Source organism: Apis cerana, linkage group LG16, assembly GCF_029169275.1.
Source record: "Apis cerana isolate GH-2021 linkage group LG16, AcerK_1.0, whole genome shotgun sequence".
NCBI lineage: Eukaryota > Metazoa > Arthropoda > Insecta > Hymenoptera > Apidae > Apis > Apis cerana.
The window spans coordinates 1328839-1342377 of NC_083867.1; the positions used below are offsets into that span (position 1 = coordinate 1328839).

General features: G+C 26.5%; 1 protein-coding gene and 1 long non-coding RNA gene across 9 annotated transcripts in view; both read right to left on the reverse strand.

The window, feature by feature from the left end:
• LOC108000449 (growth factor receptor-bound protein 14) overlaps positions 1-13539 on the reverse strand; it is a 56003-nt gene that overhangs the window by 9816 nt on the left and 32648 nt on the right. The gene's annotated exons all lie outside the window — the stretch shown is intronic.
• Positions 1713-4966, reverse strand: LOC133667457 (uncharacterized). 4 transcript variants are annotated; one of them, XR_009832995.1, is made up of 4 exons: positions 3605-4966; positions 3060-3181; positions 2756-2917; positions 1713-1905 (listed from the first exon to the last, which is right to left on the reverse strand). It is a non-coding gene; the product is annotated as an uncharacterized LOC133667457 (long non-coding RNA). The 4 variants fall into 4 exon arrangements; XR_009832993.1 differs by having other exon boundaries at positions 3060-3231; XR_009832994.1 differs by having other exon boundaries at positions 2868-2917; positions 3060-3231; positions 3605-4964.

Sequence of the window (13539 nt, forward strand, 5' to 3'; positions counted from 1 at the left end):
GTCAAACGATCTATTGCCTGACTCATAGATAAATCGATAATTAAGTTTCTCGTTTTCTGCGAATCAAACTGCCTCTGGTTTCATTTAATCAAATGTTACTATTCATTTTCCCAATCTATACATGTATTATGGAAAAAAGAAAGAAAGAAATAAATGAGAAAGAGAGGAAAAGAGAGAGAGAAAACTGATGATGAGAAGATTAACCAATTTGACAATGCGTTTGTTTGTAATATAAGTAGAGCGGAAAAGATGAATCCATAAATCTTTGAAACGATGAAATTAAAAGTGTTTCGGTAATACGAGTGAAAAACCGATAGCAATTGAAACACATCGAAACAAAGATGTAATCAGAATTAAAGCAGAACCGGTTTACGGGTAACACCAGAAGTGCACGCATCCGTGATTAGAGAAGAATGACAAGCGAGAAGATTCGCGTTATGTGTCAATAATTTTTGTGTTATTCTCGTAGTAGATCGCGTACGCAGAATTGTTAGAATATTAGAAATAATTGGGATTCGCCAATTATTTTATTTCCTTTTAACGTAAAGAACATCGAAATATATCTATTTATGCTGGGCTTAACCATTACTCTTATTATGAAATAAAGTAAAAATAAAAAATTAAATAATTTCTATCTGAAGCAGAAATGGAAGCATTTCCAAGATTTCAAGATTATATTAATTATATATCAATTGATACATTTTTTCTCAATAATAATTTATTAATATTTGTATTAAAAATTGATTAGTAAAAGATATTTTAATTTTTAAAATTTAAGAAAAATTTAGTACTTATATTTTTAATAAATATAAAATAAAAATTAAAATATATTTTAATAAATTTTTGATACAACTATCTTTATATTTTTATGAAATATGAAAAATGCTTTGACTGAAGTATAAGAAAATATATAATGACTAAAATTTAAAAATTAAATGCATAAGTGATATATTCGAAACTATTTGATTTTGCTCCATGAAATTATTCTATCGCCTAAAAGTTATGGATAGATCCAATTGAAACATACATATGTATATTTTATATTGCACAGTATTTGAATAATCAGATTGCGAACGATAACTGGATGCGTGAACAACTGTCGACGAATAAGTGAATCTCACGGAAAAAAGAAAAGAGAGAGTTCTACGAATAATAGAGAAATAAACGACTATGAATCAAGTGGGCCACATCGTATTATGATTACGACAATAATACGAGAATGTATAACGGTAGAAGTCCGTGAAAGGAGAAACAACGTTGGTACGAAGTAGCGAAACACGGAACGAAAGAAAGAAACCGTGAGTGGGCGGATGAGACCTACCAAACGTTGGAAAGAGATTAAGAAGCCGGCTTGTTCGACGAGCTGTCCGGGATGACATTCAAATTGAAAATGATTTTTCATTTTTTTCAAGGTTTTCAAAAGCTTTATAAAACTTATCTCAAAGATCACTTATCGTCCTTGTTGCATCTTTCATTGGAAATGACATCAATTGACAAAATTAAGAAGATTAACTTATTCGAATCGAGAAGGTTCGACACAGTATAACGAAAGAGATATCAGGAGCGAGAGGAAATACCCAAATGTTCAATTTAGTTCCATCGCAAAGCAAATAGTTGCAAAAGAAACTATGACTAATTTTATCGGTGAAAGAAAGATCAAGAGACAATTTATTTTCGACTAGGTATCGTAGATGCAATACCTCCCTACTCACCGTAATTCGAAAAATTAACGTTTCAATAGGCTAAAAGAATTTGGAAGAATGGCTTTCCAAATCCCATCAACGATGGCAGCGACAGCAGTAGCAGCGGCAGCAACGACGACGAGAGGACGAGGATGGAGATACGATGCCGACGCCGGTGCCAATATCGATGTCGAAATTGATGATCGTCGACGGAGAAGCCGAACTAGAGAGAAAGAGAAAATAGATAGACAGACGCATAGATGGAAAGATAAAATAAGTAAAGCAATCATATCTATAAAATAAATCCTAACGACCGAATAGTATATCATGTGCGTTGTCTCGCACAAACGTAAATTTATCAAGTACGTATATCAATAATCATAGGTCATCCAATCTTTCATCTCGATTACTTGCGAATCTTTTGCATGCGAATCACCTTTTGTGTCGTGTATTCTAAACCGATCAATATTCCGGTCGAATTCTGGCACCGGCTCTGACAATGATTTTAATATTGATTTTGTCTCCGATTTAATCCATTGTTATCGATTTGCGCAAAATTATTATACAAATTTCACATTAATTACATAAAACTGTTTCTTTTTAGCGAGATAAATGAGAAATGTCTGAAAGCTTGAGGAACCATCTTTTTCCTGATGAAATTATGACAATTGTTCAACTATTCTTTAAATCTATTCGATACCTTCCTTCGATTCGACCTAATCGTACAAATTAAATCAACTAATGAATTTCTGTTTTCCTATATTTATTTTTAAGAATTCAAAATTTTCACAAATCAAATCGCATTATTTTGAATCATATAAGTTGATATATGCTAATAAACGATTATTATTTTTCTACGTTTATCTCGATCGGGATTCTCGATCAAATCACGTCATTTCGGATCAACACATCGTGACAGTCTTGTGCGATATTGGACTTTTATTCCGACCGCTACCGGACTGACACGAACGATAAACGATTGTTCCGATGGAGTAAGGTTGTGCATTATCGCTAAATAACCGGTAAATGCATACATACATATATGTATCTTAAATTTCAACGAAAAAAAATACCTGTGTGAAAAAGAATATTTTTCAATACGAAGAGAAACCGGTTGCACGACCGAAAGTTTTCGAAGATTTAGTTTCGTACACCACCGACCGGTCACGTAGCATTTCCACTTACCACCCAACAAATTTCGATCCATAACGATTCGACTTTAACGTGGGATTGTCCTGTGAATTCAAAAATCTTAATTTCCGATCTAACTAATTGAGAGCGAGAATTTTAACGATAGATTATCGATATGTTTATATCATGAGAAATAACTATCCGTTTCGCGATACCACCATGTTCTTTCCGCTCGGAAATACCGACCTATCGTACAGATCGGATTTCATAGCGCTTCACTTGCAATCATTTTCTCTTCTTTCCTTCGTTTCTTCCTTTCTTGTTCTTCTTTTATCTTCCTAATCTGTCTTTTTCTTTGCTTTCTCTTGCTTAAAACACAATCATTTTTCACTTCGAATACAACATTGCGTCGTCCCGACTGAGAACGAGCAAAAATAAAAACACATAATGGATTGTTTCCATTCTACAAATTCGTATACTCATCGACAATTCGATCTCTTCGCGTCTTTTCTGAACTACGTGACAGTGACGCGAGCGAGGAAAGTTGTAAAAAAAAAAGCAAGAAGCAGAGAATGAGTTGAACAGATAGAGGCCTGATAGATAGCCGTTTTTATACAAGGAAATGGAGAAAAAGAGAAAAATAGAGAAAGAGAATAAACGAGAAAAAAGAGGGTATCTAGTGAGTGTAAGATGGGGAGGAATAAGCGATAGCGGGGTGCACAGAGATGGAAGCGAACTACCGGTAACAAGCAGACAGCGCGACGACGCTAATCGCGTCCTTTCCTTCTTACTTGTTCCTTTAGTCAACGAGTAATCAGTGGGATCGGTTGATTGACACAACGATGAGATGATTAATCATGCAATTCGAACCACGTATACGTATAATGTCGGTTTTTATCGAAGAGGTAAGAAACTTGCGCGTACGTACAATTCTTCAACAGTGTCGAAACGGCGACTGACGGAAAGGTTTGTCGCTTGCCGGTAGCCTCGTGCACAGAGACGAACAAAGATCCGAAGACTGCCGAACGACCTAGCGAACGTGACCGAACCGACCAGTCAGCTGGTTTCCCGGTGGTCGCGGCAGACTGCATCGGACGTGCGCTGCTGCGCTACCTCGCCTCTTTCGTTTCCTCGCGCTTCGATTACGGTCGTTCACGAACTCGCCCGAATCAGCTGGCTGCCCACCCCCGTGTTCTTCGACCCGATCCTATGCTCTACAAGTAAACCTTTTTCGTACTTCTCTCTCTATCCCCCTCTCTTTCTTTTTTGTCTCCTTCCCCCTCCCCCCTCTCCCACTCCATACCTCGCTGTTTCATTGCTCGCCTCTATATACACATTTACAGTGATTCGCGCATAAGAAAGCTTCGCTCAATCAGTTCTAATTTCGCGATTATTCATCAATCGAGTTTCAAAGTAGCGAATCTAATTTATCACGAGTGGAAAAGATGTAAAAGATAAAATAGTATCGATAAATTCTCGAGGAAGAGGAAACAATTTCTAAGAACCCGGTTACACGGCTTTACGAAGCCATGTAAACTACTAAATGGTAAAGAGAAAAAGAAAGCAGAGTATCAGTTGTTCTAAATTATATCTAGCGTTCCTAACTGAATTTCGTTCCGTTTATGAAAGATTTCGATTGTTACTCGACAGAAATGGATCGATAATTCGGTAAATCGAATACGAGTCGTCGCGTTGCGGCTCGGAAAAGGCAAGCATATCTAAACTAAAATGCTTGCGTTTCGATCGCGGAACTCTTGTCGAGTGTTGTTATCTCGGCTTCCTTTTAATCGAACGCGTCGCGTTACTTTGACAGCATGAATCGATCGATAGTAGACGAAATAACAGTCGTTTTTTCATTTCGTTGAAATCGGTAATTAATTTCTTAATGTCCAAGCGATTTAAATAAGATTATACATATAAATGGAAGCAGTAAATAAGAAGAAAATGAGGACAGGAAAAGATAGGAGGGAAAATATTATTAAAGGGTAGTATTTCGACACTAAAAATGATGGTGTTACGTCGTTGGAAAATCCACACCTTTCGGCTACGTGCCAAAGGTGACAATGTATATTTTATATTTCGTTTTTAGCTTCGTTTCAATTTCTTCATTATTTAATCTTTGTCAAATGAAATGATTAAATAAATTTTATAATTTTCTTTATTAATTTATATTGATAATTGAAAGGATTTAATGCAATTCTCAGTTCTGTTTTTTTGGCAAAAATTGACTTTTCGTGAAATTGTTATTTTGGCAATGTTCCATATTATCAACTGCAAAAATTAGACATGTCTCTGAATAATTAATTATTAAAATAATTTAAAATAATTTTTCAAATATAAAAATTAAAAATATAAAATTAGACAAAATTAGACAATCTTATCATTATCATACAAAAATTATTTAATTTATTTTTTATTGGATATTTTATTTCAGCTATTCATCCATTTATTATTTATTAATTTATTTATTAATTTCAAACATATTGTTTAAAGAAAATAAATCAAAATATAAATACTAATACTACATAAAATATATAAATAATATAGTATAAAAGTATAAAATATATGAGCAAAATAAAAATTAATATTAAAAATTTATAAATATTAAAATGAATTAATAAAAATTAATTAATAAAACTAATATTAAAATTTATAAATTTATTTATAATATATATAAAATTATTAATTAAATAGAAATAATTAGAAATAATTTCTTCATTGATAGAAAACTATGAACTGAAAAATAACTTTTGGTTCTACTATTCTTATTAATTTTTCTATTTACTACTTAAAAATAATGCTGTTAATTTTTAATCTTCATTATTTGTTTTCTACGTTAGTTGTAATTTATTATAATATGTATATTATAACATATGATTATAATATATATATTGATTATAATATATATTATTTGATTAATAAAACTATATTTGTTTATTTAATTTTAATTTTAACAAAAGTTTATTAAAATTGTTACCACTAAACAAAGTTTTTATTAAAGCATTAACTAATCTCAAAGTTTATAATAATTAAAATAATTTTTTGAAAAGTATTTAAAATACTTTATTTCAAACTTTATTTAATTTTTAAAATTGATTTGTATTAGAAAATACTAGTAATACATTCATTTGAAATATAAATATAAATTTTAAATAATTAATTATTTCTTTATTTCTTTATTTTAAATTTGGAAATAATCTTAAACAGAAATTGTGACATCGCGTTATGTAAATAAAAAATGCAAGTAAGTATGATGTAATACAAATCAAAGTCTGATAGAATATTTGTCAGATATAATTTGTACCTCTAGACTTAAAGGCACTTATGAAATAACATTTAAAATATATTTAAAATAATTGTTTAAAATTATTAGAAATATATATTTCATGTAATTATTTCAAATAATTAAATAATGATATCATTTTAAATAAAAATTGTGAAAATAAATTTTTATTCAAATAAATTTAAAAATAATTTTTATTTTAATTTTTATTTGTTACTTTTTCTCAAATATATGAATAATCATATTATTATCATATTTGAAAAAATTATTTTAATATTTTATGATTTTATTGAAAAATATTTAAAAAAATGTTTCTTTGCAGTAAATACCTCTAATTATAATCCGACTAATTAAAATATATTTATTTCTTTTTCCATTTCTTAACTTTTATTGAATATGCATTTTTTGATTTAAAATATAATTTGTTTTATACAAAAATCTCATTATTTATTATTTATTATTACTATTTCATTAACCATTATATTATTTATTTCTCAAATATTTTAGAATATATTTGCAAAAAAATCAAATATTTTATTTTATTCGAAATAATTATTTCTTCTTTTTACGTTATATTTCAAATAAAAAACGTTTAACCTTATTCAAAATAATGGTTGATCGATTCAACACCGATTCCTTCAATGATATATATTTTTTCAGAGAGAAGAAAAACAAGCACGAAAATGAAATTCATCGAAATTTATCGAATCGCTATTCGTTTGGAAAAAAAATAACACGATTGCCGATATTCTCTAAATATCGATTCTACGGTAAAGATCGGATTGTTTAGATAAAAGGGTAAAGTTCGTGTCGAAGAAGCAAGTGGTGATCGCGTGTCAGAACGCGAAACGAACGTGGAAACGAAACCACGGACCACTCATGCCACGTTACGCATCGCGAACGCGAACAATGACGTGGATGCAACGGGCATCGTAATATCGCGCGTGCATTGCGAAAACGTATTGTGTTTGCCCAACACCCTGAACGGGGAAACGGTGTAGGAAGTGCCGTACGTGCGAGAGAGAAAGAGAGAGGGCCGACACGGACGAAAGGAGAAGAAGAGCGTGGCGCGAGAAACAGTGAATTAGAAAACCGGCCGCGTGCACTTAACTGGGTTTGCTTGAAAGGATTGGATCAAGAATTGTTCTTCAATTCCAACGAAATTTGGCATGTTGATAAATATTTTATGTATTTAATCATGGAAATCTCCATATCTCTTTCAATTAATAAGTTGTGTAATGATCAATTTGTTATATGGAACGTTATATGATCATAATGGATTGATTATACGTCTATAGAGCAATTTTTTTATTGATGGAATATCACTTTGAAAAAATGAAAACCTTTAAAGTTTTAATTTTATTTCCTTTTTATTTTAATTAAATTTACCAGAATATCTCTTTTAAAAAGAACTTCGGTTTTTTTGTCCTGATCTTTTTATTCATTTTTTTTTTGCATTGTTTACATCTTGTTACATCTACTTTTTATTATCATTATTAATTTTTCTTTTTTATATATCACAATTTGCTCTTTTATCAGTTAAAAATATATATATCAACTAGTATTCATAACAATTCAAAAGATTGATTCAAATTAAGCTTTGTCTTCAATATGGTGGTTAAATTTTTTTAAAACATAATTATTACAAGCAAAATTAAAGCCATTTTTTTATACGGTGCAATGACAATAAATTGATATAAATATTATGAATATATTTATGATAATTTTATTTTTTTATTTATAAATATTCTGCTTTGAAAGCATTATTCTTTTTTCACAAATTGTATAATAAATGTGAATTATTAATAAAGAATATGAATAAATATTATATATAAAATAATAAATTCGCATATTGCTTTTTTATTTTATTTTATTTTTAAGTTTTCTTTATATATTTTCTTTATACTTTTAACTTTTGACAACTCGTTTAAATAAATATAACTATATAATGATACAAGATAAAACAAAATTTCAAATTAAAAAATATTCAAATTTCAATAATTTGTTAATATTATAAAAAATATTTCCAAATGAAAATGTATATGAAATGTGAAAAAACATGATAAAAATTTTTTAATTCAATTAATTGAAATTACTGAAAGAGATTTTTTATCGAAAAATAAAGTACTGTTATATATGTAACCTTCTATTATTATTATGCTCCACATAAACACATAAATTTTCATTAAAATCAGAAATTAATGAATTTACTTCCGAGATAATATATGATAATTTTTATCATTAACTGTATGTATGATAATTCAGAATCAGATTTATTGAAATAAATATAATGAATAAAAAGAAATAAATACAGTCATCACTTGGGATTGTGCTTGGGTATATATCCGGAAAGGTAAATTTCTGAGAATTAGTCGATGTTATCTGACTCCAACTCACTCTACCGTGTCTTCATCAAGGATAAAAGTGAGACAGAGATAGAGTACAATAACAGTATAGAGATCATTTTTTAACAATTGAAATTAATACAAAAGTTAATATAGTCATGTTTGGTATCATTTTAATAATAAGAATCAATAATTTAGCATTAGTGATATAATAAAAAATATGCAAAAATTATATTTTTCTTTTTCCAGTACTAATTGAATCCTTTTAATGTGGTTCTAAGAATTGTTGGGCCTCATGTTGAGCAAACAAATTCATACATTGTAATTATTTCAAATATTGAATTAGTAAGAAATACTAACGTTGAGTTTTTTTGTCCAGTTTTGATTTTGAAGATAATTAATTTTAAATGATTCATAAATCTTTAGTGTATAATGAATCTATAATATTCTATGTTCAGAAAATATTATATTTATATTAAAAATTATAAAAAAATTCAATGTAATTTAAGCAGTTGCAACAATTAAACAGTTAAGATAATTTGTCATTTGAATTATGATTTAATGTATACAAAATGAATTTGATATCTGTACAACTTTTTAGACAAAAAAAACTTGATTTAAAAATAAATTTTTACCAAAGTTATTTTTTATGTAGTTCTTAACTTAAATACTTAAATATTTATCAAGTTTATCTTAACTTATTTTGTTTTTATTTATTGTTTCGAGGAACTATCGTCGCAATTATTCTAAGAAAAACATTTTTTATACTTCAAATAAATTTAAAATGTTGTGAATAAATGTAAAATGGTTCCAAATTTTTTCAAATTTTGAAGTGAAAAAAAAGAAATAATAATATCTAATATTATCTATATAAATGATGCAATTATGAATATAATTACATTGTTGGCAAGTATTTTGAAAAGTATTATAAGGAATAATAACTTGTAACTTACATAATAATTTTACAATATTTGTTTAAATGATCAAAAAATTAAATACATGAGTACAATATTCAAAGAATCGATGTTATTAATGATAATTGTATTTTCTTAAGTAATAAAGGAAAAAATAAATTTATTTGAAATAAAGACATTTTCGAATAAAATCTTATTTTAGAAATAAATTATTTTTATATTATTTATTTATCAAATATTTGACTACTTCAAATAATAATAAAAAATAAAAAATAAATTTTGAATTAAAATTAAAGTTTTAAACATGATTTATCTTATGTTAAAAACTTTATTATATGTATAAGTAAAAAATTACGAAAAGAAATATAAATAAAAAATGGTTTTTGAAAATATAAATTGCATTTATAGAAAAATTATTTTATCATAAAAAAATATCTTGATATTTTTCTAATAAAAATCAAATAAAATAACATATTTTGAAATACATTATTATTCAAATAATATTATTTAAAATAAAATAACATAAACAAGGAATTTTATTTGAATAAAAATTTAATATTTATATAATTTTAATTTGAAAATATTCAATCTTGGTATATGTATGCAATGATTATATTAACTATAGCCAATTATAAATAAAGTATAAAATGAAGAAATTAAGTGGATAAGTAATATATTCAAAGAGGTATCTCTTTCAATAGAAACCAAGATGAAGTACGAAGGTTGAAGAGGACACTTCAAATTTTTTACCACAAATTTCAATTCTAAAATAACTGCTTTTACAAGTTATAAGGAATTATTACGTCGAATATTAAAATCCTATAATTGCGATTTAAGATATCAACAATTGAGGAATGAAACAAAGATCGCGATAGTGACGGATATAGCAGATTTCGAATTTAAAGATCATCAGAGGGGTCGAATTCGAAAAAATCACTAATTAAATTATACATTTTCTAATTTTTTGCTTAATTGAGAAAAGAGAATTAATCAAATTTTAAATGATACATAATATGTATATTAAATGAAAATTATTATTCAATTTTTGAAAACTTTACTCGATTTTTAATATATCGTTCTGTTATAATTTACTACCTAATTTTTTTTTATCTATATTTTATCTTATATGTAGATTAATTATGTTACATAATTTATTTTAAATTACATATTTTAGATTATTATTATATTTTTAAGAAAAATAATAAAAATGATAAAAATAAAACTAATTGAATTTCAATATTTTTTATCTATTATCTTTCTTTTTTTTTTTTAAATTTCACAAATTTTATCAAGAATTCTTACCTTGTTATATCCGTCATTGAATCGCAAAAACTCTTAATAAGTAATTTTATTGGCAATCTTCTTGTTACAACTGATCAATTTTAACGCACGTTCACGAACTTTATACAATGATTCGACTGATTTGTGTGGAGTTTTTCAAGAATGATCTGACATTTTATTTTTAGCACTTACATAATTACTGTAATCCATTCTAAAAATAATTTCTTAAACTTTTACTAGATGTCACATAATGTGATCACTTGAAGTAACTCATAAATTATTATGAAATTTCATACAAATGTTGCATGACAATTATAACGTGATGCCGTTAATTTTCTTGCAAATTGTCATATACTAGATATATGAAGGTCAAGGTTTATTTTTTAATTAAAACTATGTATTTTTTAATTATATTAATCGATGCTATTATTCCTTGCAAAAAATAATTAATTTAATATAACAGTTGATTATAACAAAGAATTATTAGTTTAAAGGATAATTTGAATTTTGTAAACTCATATTAAACACATTATATTGTAAAACATATTATAATTATTATCAAGATATACAAGATAAGAAAGATATGAATAGAAGAGTCCTTGTTTTATATGCAAATTATAAATTCAAGTTAAAATATTTTCTAAACTAATAATTTTTTATTATGAATAATTAACTTAATTTACTAGATTTTTTTATAAAGAATAATAATACATAATTGATTAATGTATTAAAAAACATATAATTTTAAATAAAAAAATGATTTAATATGTCCTTTATGTATACATATGTCTTTATATGTTTTTTATATATACTTTTTTATATATACATTATTACTTCTTGTAAAAAAATTAATATCAAATTATATCCAATACTATACAACTTTTATATGAAATATTTTTTTATGCAACGATTACGAAAATTATCGTGTTATATGATCATTTTAATTATACTTTAATTATACTATTATTATATAATAATATTTATAAAGTGTTAATATATTTGTGAAATGTTTTTAAATATCTGAAATATTGATGCTAAAATGAAATAAATAATTAATATGTAATTTAAAAATGTCAATTGAGATATATTTGTTTTAATTTTGCATCAAATGAAGCGATATAACAAAGATAGCTCTATCTCAATCATCACTATTTGCTTCACTCTGTTTTTGTTTTTATGTAACACATATATTTAAATTTTTACAATCTAATAAATAAATCTTATAAATCGATAATCTAATAAATCGATATTTTTATATATTATGTTTATTTAAGTTTGTTTTGATCTACAATCAATCCCTCAAGGATATCTTATGAATTTATTATTCACCTTGTATATTTATTCTGACGTTGCATTTTTTTTTTCTTTTTTTGTTTTTCTTTTCGTTTTTGTTAACATCTTTAACATTATTTCTTGAACTTTATATTAATGTAATGCAATTTTTATGCAAATTTTTTATATTTTATCTATATTTTATTATATTTTTTATATTTTATATTTTATCTATAATTATCTATATTATCTATAATTTTTTATATTTTATCTATATTTTATTTATAATTAGTTGACTATTAAGACAAAATATAGCAAAATTCTTTTTTGTTTTTTGATTTTATGATTTTTAATAGCGGAGAGTAATTTTAAATAAGAATAATTTTCACTCAAATTGATAAATTTAAATTTAATCTCAAATTTTTTGAGATGTAAATCACTTCAAAATTATTTTTATTGATTTTATAAATTTTTTTTCGTTAATTTATAATAATAGATATTTTTTATTTTTAGCAAATAATCTTTTTTTATTATATAAAAATTTTACATGAAAAGATAAGTAAAAAGAATTGTCATTTTACAAATATGTATTCTTAATTTGTTCATTTGTTATATTGTGAACGTTATTTGAATAGTTAATAAATACTTTTTAAATAATTAAATTACAATATTAATAAAAACAATTAATTAAAAAAGCAAAAAATATATTTTAAAAACCAAAAAAATAAAATTTCTCAAAGCTTTCGGCAGAAATTTAATAAAATTTAATAAAACTTTTGTAAAAACTATCTTTTGTACAATAAATCTATAAGATTAGAAACAAATATTTTAAAAAAATAACTATAAAATTGATTTTTTCATTAAATCCTTAAATATTTATCCATGGTTATAATTGTAGCTGCAATTATAATATAATATACACAAACTTATCATTAAACTTGAATATGTATTCATAATCAAGCAACACTTGAAATAACTCTGAAAAACTGATTGACATTATGAATTTCTTTATAGGATATTTCTTCTCTTTGACTATAAATTTATACTTATTTTTGAAGGAAAAAAAAAAAAAGAAAGCATCTTCAAAGTATCCGGGACCGAATATTAGTCGGATGTCGCGAAACTTGTCGTTCCGGAACCATGAACAATTTCACGTACAAATCTGATTCTTGGCTATACTCGAAACTTCGAGAGAAAGAGACGGAAAGTGGGTGGAAGGCCTGAAGTGGGAGAGAGAAGAGAGCTCCGTGAGGAACATTACGCAGGTGCTGCCTCGATAGTAGATGCATTTTTTGCCTCTATTCCAGTGTTGCCTGGAAAAGTCATTGAAAGAGTGGGAGAAAGTAACAGTGGTAGTGGAACATAGAAATGAGGGTGGGGAAAATAACAGGTGTTCTATTTGCATTGTACTGTATTGTCAGGCTAAGGCAGAAGTCTTGACTAAAGAATATAGCACAATGGAACACCCGTTATTTCCCCCACCTCGATTTCTATGTGTCACCATATGTGTCCCACTCTTCCAATGGTCAGACTTCTTTTGGCAACCTTGCACGATAGACGCGCAGTCATTCCCAGCATTTCCTGGAATTGCTTCGGCTAAGCGAACGCTGCATTTTTTGCATCGCATCAGG